The following is an 11,585-nucleotide window of genomic DNA, read 5'->3' as shown; positions in this document are numbered from 1 at the left end:
CAGCATCGACAATTCCTCCCTCCAGACCATCCTGATAGGGAAGACAAGAAGAACTTCACAAAAGGCAAAGTTGTTCATGAAGTAAACGAGATTCCAACGTTTTCTGGTGCGGATGTGCTTGCTCAGCTCAAAGCTCTTAAGCCTGCCGGTGAAGGGAAAGGCAAATGCAAAGGCAAAGGCAAAGGCATCGGTAAAGGGAAAAAATGTTTTGAAGGATATGGTGAGACGCACAACTGGACTCACATTACCCCCTTCACGCAGCTTCCCTATTTTAAGGACCTCAAACTTCCATACAACATCGACGTGATACACACCGAAAAGAATGTCGCAGAGTCCCTTTTTAACACGATCATCAACATTCCTGATAAGACAAAGGATAATGTTAATGCTAGAGTCGATCAACAGAATATTTGTGATAGACCACGTCTTCACATGCAACCTCCCACAGGCAGTCGAAAATCTTGGTTCAAGCCAGATGCTGACTTCGTACTTAAAAAGGATCATAAGATGGAGGTATTCAAGTGGCTGAAACACGTCGTGAAGTTCACTGATGGTTATGCGTCGAATATAAGTAAGGGGGTCAATCTTTCAACGGGCAGAGTGACCGGGCTGAAGAGTCATGACTATCATGTATGGATTGAGCGGATTATGCCGGTGATGGTTCGGGGCTATGTTTCCGAGCGTGTCTGGCGTGTGCTTGCGGAGTTAAGCCATTTCTTCCGAACGCTTTGTGCTAAAGAAGTATGTCCTGAGAAGATAAAAGAAATGCATAAGAAGGCCCGGAGTTGATATGCAAGCTAGAGAAGATCTTCCCACCAGGCTTCTTTACTCCGATGACACATCTCATTTTGCACCTTGCGAACGAGGTATTGTTAGGGGGCCCTGTGCAGTATCGTTGGCAGTACGGCCCTGAGAGACAGAACAAGCATCTGAGACAGAAATGTGGAAACAAAGCTAAGATTGAAGCTTCCATAGCTGAGGCAGTTATCCTAGAGGAGGTGGCAGACCTCAGGACAGCCTACTATCCGGACCATGTTCCCACGTTGCACAATAAGGTGTCTCGATACAATACAGAAGAACCCAAATATAAACCCAAGTTGCCTCTATTCACTGGGCAAGGTGGCAGGGCTGGATGCTCGACATCTTATGTCATGCCACGAGATGAGTGGGAGGATGTCATGTTCTATATCTTGCACAACATCAAAGAAGTTGAGGATGAGTGGATGAGGTAATACCTTTGCACCATTCTTTTAGTCAATTCGTTATGTTCACTTTGCCTAGTTCTTATACCACTTTTCTTATTGTAGTCGATTCGTTGAGGAAGAATGGACAGGAATGCTGCCTCCTACTGAAGCGGAGGCACTTGCTCTTCTCCGAAAGGGTGCTGATGGAAGGAAAAATTTCGTTGCGTGGTTCATGGAGAAAGTAATATTTCACACTTCCCTATTACCCATTTCACACTTCCAATTAAACTCATGCACCCTATAATTTCAATTAAACTTGTAGGGAAATGATCCGAACGAATCAATGGATGAAGAATTGAGATGGGTTTCCATGGGTTTTGACCCTACCGTCATGACATGCCAAAAGTATGATGTGAATGGGTATCGCTTCCATACAGAGGAGCACCAGAACAGTCGGCCTGATCCCAAAACCATAAATACCGGAGTCTTCACCGAAGGAGATAATAATGTAGATTACTACGGAAGGGTAGGAAAAATATACGAGCTTACATTCAAATGTGGCCGTAAACACCTAAGTCTCACTGTGTTCAAATGCCGATGGTTCGACCCCAAAAAGGGTCTGAGACATACACCTTCTGTTGGTTTAGTTGAAGTTAAACCATCAACCGTCTATGCCGGAGCTGATCTCTTTATCGCCGCTACCCAGGCCACACAAGTATATTATCTGCCTTACCCATGCCAGAAAGAGTACCTAAAGGGTTGGGAAGTTGTGTTCAAGGTGTCGCCACATGGTAAGCTACCAGACCCGAACGATGATGTTTACTACAACATAAACCCCATGACATACGAGGGAGTGTTTTTTCAAGAGGAACATGATGACGTGGTCCGAAACAAGGAGGATGATGACTTGGGTTATGTTGACCTGGACCCAAACGACAACGGCGCCCGGATTGATGGTGAGGCAGTTGTGAATCAAAGAGACATAATTATGCTTGAAAAGTTAAATGAAGACGCTGACGCTGACGATGAGGAAGAGCCTCCACCTCCGTCAGACAACGAAGAAGATATGCGGGATAGTGATGATGAGACCGGTCGACAAATAGATTACAATAGTGATGATTCATATGGGTTCTAGAAAATGTATGTTCTTTTAATAATGTTCTCTTCCGTTATTAATGTCTTTCCTGTATGCTTGTTTTTTATATCCTTACTAATTGTTTATTCTCTTCTCAATGCAGGTTTGCTAATCATGGGCAAGTCCAGCGGTGCCAGTTTCCTCAGTAAACTCAAAGGAGGACTTACTCGGAGTGGACGAGCCCACAAGGTTCCCTCCCGACTACGCGAGGATGGCACCTCACAGGGAGGTGGAGGGGTCGGGGGAGGAGACCCTAGAGGAGGAGGGGGTGGGGGGAGAGCCCCTAGAGGACGAGGAGGTGGGGGGAGAGGCAACCGGGCCAAAAAACTCCGGGCCGTGTCCGAAATAGGAGGGTCTTCTTCGATGCCCTCCTATGCTGATGCAGCTTCTGAGTCTGAGGAGGAGGAGTATATTCCTGATGTCGAGGAGGAGGAGGCCGAGGAGGAGGAGGCCGAGGAGGAGGCCGAGGAGGAGGAGGCCGAGGAGGAGGAGGCCGAGGAGGGTGGAGGGGAGGTTGACCCCGAGTTGTGGGGTGACTTGCCACCGGGTGCTCCGCAGGGGTGGCTGCGTGGTAATGCCGGAGTACCTACACCACCTTCTATCAGGCACACAAGTGGCTCATTGAACCTGCGGGGACAGAGTAAGTGCATCTCAATCATACTTTCAACACATGACAACATTTTTTTATTGTACACATGGCAACCCTTTGATTCTTTTGCAGTAACTGGATCCTTCACGGAAAGGGCCGTAAACCGAACGGCCTTCTCACTGTCCTGTTGAAGCAGTTTTGGCCTGGCCTATTCTGCCCGCGGCCAGACAGGGACCCACAGCTGCGTGTTTTGGCCACAAGCTGGGCCCACTACGAGGCTTGCAGCAACGCGGAGTACGGGACGGCCGCTAAGGCCATGATCACCAAATTTTGGGTAAGTTCCCTTTTGAATCACTTGTCTTTAGTTTCGTTCATAGTTTATCATTGAATCACTCAAATCATGCCTTGTTTCCTTCTGGTTTATGCATGATTGCAGCAACTCTATAGAGTTCTTGATGAGCACAAGGCTAGAGCCGACGTGGTCTTACTTGCGTCTGCAAAGAAGAAAGCTCGTCAGTTGCAGTACGAGGTGCGTTGGGTTGCCGTCTCACAGTACTACCACATCTACCTGCAACAAAAGATGACCAAAACTCAAGCACAGAGGCAAAAAATTACCATGAGCAGGGAGCAGTTCATGATGGTAACTATTACTGACTTTTCATTATTTCAAGGAGTCAACTATATGTTTCGTGCTCACATGTCATGCTTCCAAAATTTACATAGGTTGTTCCTCGTTGGTGCTATGGAAGGCATGACGGATGGGCGTGTTTGGTGGATAGGTGGGTCGGTGACGATCCAGAGTTTGTTGCCAAGAGCATCAAGGCCCGGGCTAACCGTGGAAAAGATGGGACACACGGCCAAGGAAACAGGAACCACTGGGGCTTCAAGGCCATGAAGGTATATCTATATGAAAGATGCATTTTGGTTCTTCTTTACCGTCATGTTCTTATGTATGGCTAACTTCTGTTTGACGTTGCAGGAGGACAAGTTGCAGAGGCCGCTCTCAGACATGGAGTCGTGGAAGCTGGCCCGCGAGCGGAGTGATCGCAAGGAGGGCGAGAGCCAGTACTACGGCAACACCGAGAAACACCTGCAGTCTTACACTCAGAACTATCAGAAGTTGCATCCGGATGTTCCCGTTCCTGAGGTCGCCCAGTCTCAGATCGACGACACGGCGGTGGTGGCCATCCAGGGTAAGTCCCATGGCCGGTATCCGTGTTTCGATGGCTTGGTCACTCCGTCGATCTCGTACACACGGCTTCGAGCTACCAACCCGAGCCCGTTAGAGAGTACGGGGCGTTCGCAGCCTCCCTTAGTCCGCCAACGTGCTGTAAGTACTTCCCCTTATCTTCTTTGTCTCTATCTTTCTTAGTTTATTTTCATCACTGCCCACTTAGAAACAACCTCAATTTTGTAGGCATATCAGACCTTTCTCGAGCATAGGCATATTGAGGTGAGGGAGTACTTGCAACAGTGAAGGCAAATGATGATTACAGCCGTCAAGTGATGGCGGTTAGTTTTGCCCTCTTAAACCAAGCTCAAATTTGCACTTTCATTCCTTCTAACTTTGTTGATCACGGCTTGTTTCTAAGTGGACTTGTTTAACTAACATCCAGGCTATGTTGGCGTCTTGGACTAACCGCACGGAGCCACCACAAGTTGGACCCCCACCACCACCTGCGGGAGACGCCCCACACATTCCCACGTTCGAGGAATGGCTGGCACTAGGCGGTGATACTCCGGTTAGTAAATTTTCCTAACTAATGACAAACTAGTTCTCGTTCATTCAACACTATCATGTCATATTTACCGTTAGAATCTTCTTTCAAACACGTAGGGGACCGGTGGCTCGACTCCTGCTACGTCGACCCCAGTCACTCCGATCTGGCAGAGTGATGGTGGTCGCGGTGGCGGTTTTGGCGGAGGAGGACTTGGCGGTGGCGGTTCACAAGCCGGAGTGCGCCGTCACCTGGATACATCCCCGACGAGGGCGGGCAGAGTCAATCCACAAACCCCTGGGTGGACAAAAAGGTATGAAACCAAATCCTGTCGTTGTTGGACTGTATCTTCTATATTGTTAGTGCACGTTCGTCTGCACTGCACATATTCAGACATGATTGAGATTAATTTGGAGGTCGTTAGCAAAAGCGAATGTATGAACTGTCAAACTGAACCTGTTGCAGCCCATCATTGCGGCACTTCCTGATTGTTCCTGAATACCCACGCGCATCACTATGTATGATATTGTTTGTTGAACAAGTAGACCGAAATGGTATTGTCGGGTATTACAGATTATTACGTCTTGGCTCCAGATGGCAACGGGGATGAAACCCATCGGGTTTTACCTTTCCAAACCCATCCCCACGAGAAAATCGTAAATCTGTCCCCGTCCCCATCACCGTGTACGGGGCTAGTTTTCCGCCTGTCCCCTAAACCCATCGGGTTTCGGGAAACCCACGGGGAACCCACGAGAAAATAAAAATATTTAAACAAACATAGTGGCGACAAACAATAACATTTGAATAGCAAAACAAGCACATTTCGGCAGCATAACTAGAGCAAATTTCAACAACAAAAAACAATAATAGATGGTTCAACAGCTATATAGAGTGTATTTTAGCAGATTTAAACAATATACATAGTATATTTCGGAGGCAGCAAACATAAGATAAATAGTAGCAACAATGATATCATTTCAGCAGCAACATAGTATATTTCAGCAGCAAAACAACTGCAAATTTAAGCACAATGCTCAGGAATAACATCAGCTAAAAGAAGCCTATTTCAGCACAACTATAGCCCATTTCAACAAACGAAGATAAGCATATTTCAGCAACAAACAGGAGCATATTTCAGTAAAAAAAAAATTTTTGCCGGATTTGCCGGGTTTCGAGTTCGGGGACTACCGAAACGGGTGCAAACCCATGAAACGTGTCGGGTTGTATAATGTGCCCAACAACAGCCCCGTGGGGATGAAAAGATGCCCATCCCTGTCCCCTAATAGGGTAAAAACCCGCGGGGACACGGGTTTCGGGGCCCGTTGCCATCTTGAGTCTTGGCAGTGCGCCACCAGACCGAACACCACGCCCTTCTCGAATGAGTGCTTTGGAGCAATCTATTCACAAATATGCAGAAGAGCCTACAATCATTTCCAAAGCATTGTACTTGCTGGTGTCTTAATGCGAGACGAACAACAAGAGAGCTTCGAGCGGGTTTTTGCTGAGTTCTTGCAGATGATGGTAGGCCCTGCTACAAAGACTATTCTGGCAGGTGAGCCATATATAGTTTCACATGTTGTTTTCAATTTTTTGCACGTACATTCAGGTCGAACATTAAATTGAAATTTGCTGGAGCTAGAAATTTCCTCGTACTGGTAGACCAGAACAGAGCTATGGAGTTGGCAATCAGCAAAGTTTATCCGGGTTGTTAGACTGAATACCGCTTCTACGGGCTACTCAACGACTGCATCTATCCATGCAGCATGCAACGTCGGTCAGTCCTACTAGATAGGATCTCTAACTGTAATTGGTTACAGTGTGTGCGTGCGTGTGTATTTTCTTCTCCTCATCCTCCCTGTAACTCTATATATTGTACCCCTTGAGGATGAATACAACACGCTGATTACTTCTTCTTCATGCACACTAAATACATTCTACACGGGTACTGTGCATCGGTGGTGCAAATGGCATGTGCTCACGAAGGCGAAGAGAAATTAGGGCCACTGTACACAAAGAAGTCCGATTTCCAAGCCAAGTTCCATAAGGTTGTCAAACATATGTTAATCGAGGATGAGTTTGAAACGGCTGTGGGGCATGCTGTTAGATAAGTACAATTTGAGGAAGCACCCAGGTATATGAAATCAGGAAAAACTGAGCAAAACCATATTTCACGGGTGTTTTCTGCGCAAAGGTGACGAGCACACAACGCGGTGAAAGCGCTAATCACATGTTGAAGGCGTACATGCCACCGGCAAGTCCGATGCATGTTTTTGTTAGGCAGTACATGAGGTTACAGTTTGACCGCGAGCGCGAGGAAAGCTATGAAGAGAAGAGGACGATGATAGTAATTTTTCTTTTGGTTTCGCTCAACACATTTAGTTTGTGACATAGGTGCATTCAAGTTCTAGCTATGCAAGTGAGCTGTGAGGAGAACAAATTTGGCGATAGAGCGGCATGCAAGTAAAATATACACTAGGGCAATGTTTGAAGAGTTTGGTCATCAACTAATTGAAGGGATGGCCTACAATTCACAGAAGTAGAGAAGATGAGGAAGTATGTCACAGTTCATAACAATGCAGATAAAAGTGAGAAATGGAGCAGAGTCCAGTACGAGGTGAACATAAGTGAAGACAAAAACGGAGTTTACATGTGAATGTGGCCAGTTTGAGCACACTAGAATGTTATGCAGCCATGTTTTGATGGTAACTTCTGTTGAAGTTTACATTCCTGCAACGAAAACTGTATTTCTGGACGAGAGATCTAAACGAACTCTGATGTGAAAGGTCATGGATATACTTCGTCTTGAGGAGATCCCTGCTAAGCATATATTGAAGCGGGTGGACCAAGGACGCGAGGGACATACTTCCCAATCATCTTGTTCAGTACCAGAAGGATAATTCAGTTAAGTTGTCATTCACGTGTAGGCACTCAACTCTATACCTGAAAGCCATGGAGGTTGTACAGATAGGCGATGCGAGTACGGAATCGTTCGATCACATGTTTGGTTGTCTCAAAGCTTTACTGGTGAGCAGCCCACCTTAGGCAGAGAAAAGGGATGGTTTTGGCTTCAAGGACCGCATGGCCGGTTTGGCTCCTGCTACACTACCTAGCAATGGAGAGATTGCATATGTTGGAGACAGCAATGCTGGTAATTCTGTTAGTGTGAATACTCTCCAAGGTGTAACAGCTCCAGACAAATAGCAGTGTGAATGCTCTCCAAGGTCTAACAGCTCCAGAGAAGTCGGCAGACCTACAAATAGTAGAGAGAAGGCACCATACGATGGTCTGAGTAAGTGCACCAGGTTCTGCAGCATATGTCGACACAACGGACACAAGCGAACTACCTCCCCTGGCTGGAATTCAAATTTCAAACAGCTTGACAGAGCAAATGCAACTAGTGCAAATACAGGTGGCAGCGTGGCTCTGCGAGACGGCGGCACACGGTAACAGCAAAGAATTACTACCTTCAAGGCAGAACATAATAGAGAAGGACAGGCGGAAAAGAATTTAGTGAAACAAGCAAGATTTGATAATATGAGATAGACCATTGCATAAGCACTGGATGTCTAAACATAATACTGGGACAACCAACGTAGTAATTTCCGGAACCAAAGCAGCAGAACAATCACAGTGAGCATGATGTTAGTAGCTGCAAGCATGACGACGGCAGGTACGATTGCGAGCGCTTGGGATCCGGAAGCAGCAGCCATTGCGGTGACCGGCCTGAAGACTTGATTCACCAGCGGTCGGCAGGGTGGCTGGATATGCTGCTGGTTGTTGGGTGACCGCCAGCTTGCTGCTGAGCACGAACAATCTGCAGAGGAGTCATCCTGCATAGGGACGACGAGGTGCAGATGGATAACCGCAATGGAGATGGAGATATTTTGGGCGAGTGGATGAATTTGGGTGGCGAGTGGTAGGAGATGCATTTATGTCGGGGATTTCTCCTAGCCCGACTAGAGAAAGACAAAAACATCTCGATCTGGTGCCTATCCAGGGGCGGGCCCACCTCAATTCAAGGGTATGCAGCTGAATACCCATTGTTTTTGGCAAAAAAAATTGGACGCGTCTAGTGGGCGGCCGGCCGCCCTGGGATCGCTAGCCAGCGGCCACCCGAAAAAGGAAACCACCTGGTCCCCCCTCGAGCGAAAGAGGAAACAGTCCCCCGCTCGCCCACGTGGTCCACCTGGTCCCGCCCGCCCGAACGAAAAAGGGAACCGCCCGCCGCCCGCCCAAATGGTCCACCTGGTCCCCGCCCATCGGAGCGAAAAAGGGAACTGCCCCGCCCGCCAGCTAGCCGCGGGATCACGTGCACCCTCCTCGCCAAACCATGCCCCGCCCACCAACTGCGCCCTGGCTATCTTCTTCTTCCTCACGAAAGAAGGATCTGCCCAGGCTGCAGAATCCTTCATTGCTAGGAGAGAAGGACAACATGGCGGCTCCCAGGAACAAATAAGAGAAGAGAAGAGGCTTAGAGATCACAAAAAAGACAATAAAAAAAGTAGATCAAAGACCAGGCAGGATCTTCTTCTTCCTCACGAAAGAAGGATCTGCCCAGTTTGCAGGACCTTCATCGCCAGAACAAAAGAACAAGAGAAGAGAAGAGGGCTTAGAAATCAGAGAGAAGACCAGAAAAAGCCAGATCAGAAGAGAGGAGGGACGAAAAAGAAAACCTACCTTTAGGATCCAGAGGTGAGAAGACTTGCCCATCTTCTTCGAGATTCTCTTTTGTATATCTTGCTCCTTGTAGTGATTTCCTTGCACACATCTTTGACTTGTATATTTGGTTGTCAAAAATCAAATGAATCGTGCATAGTGTGTTTGAGGAAAAACTGTGCAACCAGTAGGTTGCTTTCGTGCAACTAAGCCAAATAAGATAGCCAACTGAATGAGTGATGTGTGCCAACTCAACAGATTATGCAACTCTAAACCTTTTCTTGTGCAACTAACCCAGTTGTAGCATCCAACTATGAGGAGGCACTGTGCAACTGGAAATATAAAAGTGTCAGAACTGTGCAACTTTGGCAAGAACTCATGTATTTGGTTGTCAAAAATCAAATGAATCTTGCATAGTGTGTTTGCGGAAAAACTGTTCAACCAGTAGATTGCTTTCGTGCAACTAAGCCAAATAAGGTAGTCAACTGAATGAGTGTTGTGTGCCAACTCAATAGATTATACAACACTAAACCTATTTTGTGCAACTAACCCCGTTCTAGCATCCAACTATAAGCAGGAACTGTGAAACTGGAAATATAAAATGGGTCAAAACTGTGCAACCTTGGCAGGAACTTGAAAAATCTGGAAGAAGACAAACAATATACGATGACGAGCGATATACGATATGTTCTAATAAAAAACAATCTGCAAATATAGTTCTTAGAAAATAGGTTCACACACTGCCATCACAAATTTGAAACACACTGCCATCAAACCGTTGATCTAAATGTGCAAATCTAACTAAAATAGCTATAGACAATTATAGTTGAAATCTGATTTTGCTTCTATCTTTGAAGTTGCTGTAGCAGACCTTACTTGATATGTTCACTTGCATTGATCTGCAGAAAATCATGCCCTTCTTTTCATGTAGCTACTGTCTGAATCATAGACCTGCACATTGTAGATAGAAAAAATGTTCAATAAATTGTAGGTACTGTATAAATTGTAGGATGCCAACACAGTATTATGTTCTCTATGCAACTAGAAATGCTAAGGATGCCAACTAAATACATACTCTTGTGCAACTAGAAAAAGTCTTGAGTATGTCAACTAGTTAGAAAAGTATTGTGCAACTAGAAATGCTAAGGATGCCAACTAAATACATATTCTTGTGCAACTAGAAAAAGTCTTGAGTATGTCAACTAGTTAGAAAAGTATTGTGTAACTAGAATTGCTGAGGATGCCAACTAATTGGATACTACTGTGCAAGTATAAAGTCTGAGGGTGCCAAAGATACTCTTTGGCAACCCTCAATTTTTTTGAAGATGGACTAAATTATATACTGTTGTGCAACTAGAAAAACTGAGGATGTCAACTAGTTGTATATTGTTCCTTGAAACTAGAAATGTTGAGGATGCCAACTAAATGGATACTCTTGTGCAACAAGAAATCTTGAGGATACCAAGTCAGAAAAATAGTTATTCAACACTTGCATGACGAGAGAAAAAAATCATCACACCGTCACCAAACCAAAAACCGAGTTTATAAAAATGACGCTGATGCTGTTGAAAATACTAGCTGCATTGAGTTCTCCAGAAAAAGTACTAATCTCAACTGTATGATGGCCCAGACTAGAAAGATGGACTAGGTGTACTGTTTGTGCAAAAAGAAGCACATATTTGTGTAACTAAAATATTGGTCCAAAACCAACTTTCCTGCGGCATGTGTGCAAAAGAAAAATCCCAGACTAGAAAGATGGACTGGGTGTACTGTTTCTGCAAAAAGAAGAACATATTTATGCAACTAAGCATGGGTCCAAGCCAACCTTTTTATGCAAATGTGTGCAACAAAACAGCCCAGACTGGAGTCCATTTGTTCTAGTCTTTTGGTTGTTGGTTGCACACATTGCAGGAAAAGATGGTTTTGGATCCATGTTTAGTTGGCACAAATATGGGCTTCTATTTGCAGACACTACATTCAGTCTATCTTTTCCTGCAAAAAATGTGTTCAACCAACACACGGACTATGTGAAATAGAAAACCTAAAGTCTAAAAAGTGGCCGGTCACTAACTGACCGAAACGGGCGGCCAGCCCGTGGCCGTTCGATCGCGCGAGCGATCGCTCGCAGATCCGCCAGGTGACGAGCCGACCACTACCAACCACCACTTCACTTCTCTCCCATAGAAAAAGACTGGATTTGTTGTTTGTGCAAATATAAACATATAGGGGGAATATGTTCTATAGGATGTATTATATACTAAAAATGAAACAGAAAAGAAGATGAAATTCTATTTCCTGTCATC

The sequence above is a fragment of the Triticum dicoccoides genome, chromosome 5A (assembly GCF_002162155.2).
Source record: "Triticum dicoccoides isolate Atlit2015 ecotype Zavitan chromosome 5A, WEW_v2.0, whole genome shotgun sequence".
Lineage (NCBI taxonomy): Eukaryota > Viridiplantae > Streptophyta > Magnoliopsida > Poales > Poaceae > Triticum > Triticum dicoccoides.
Note: the sequence above shows the minus strand (reverse complement) of the source record.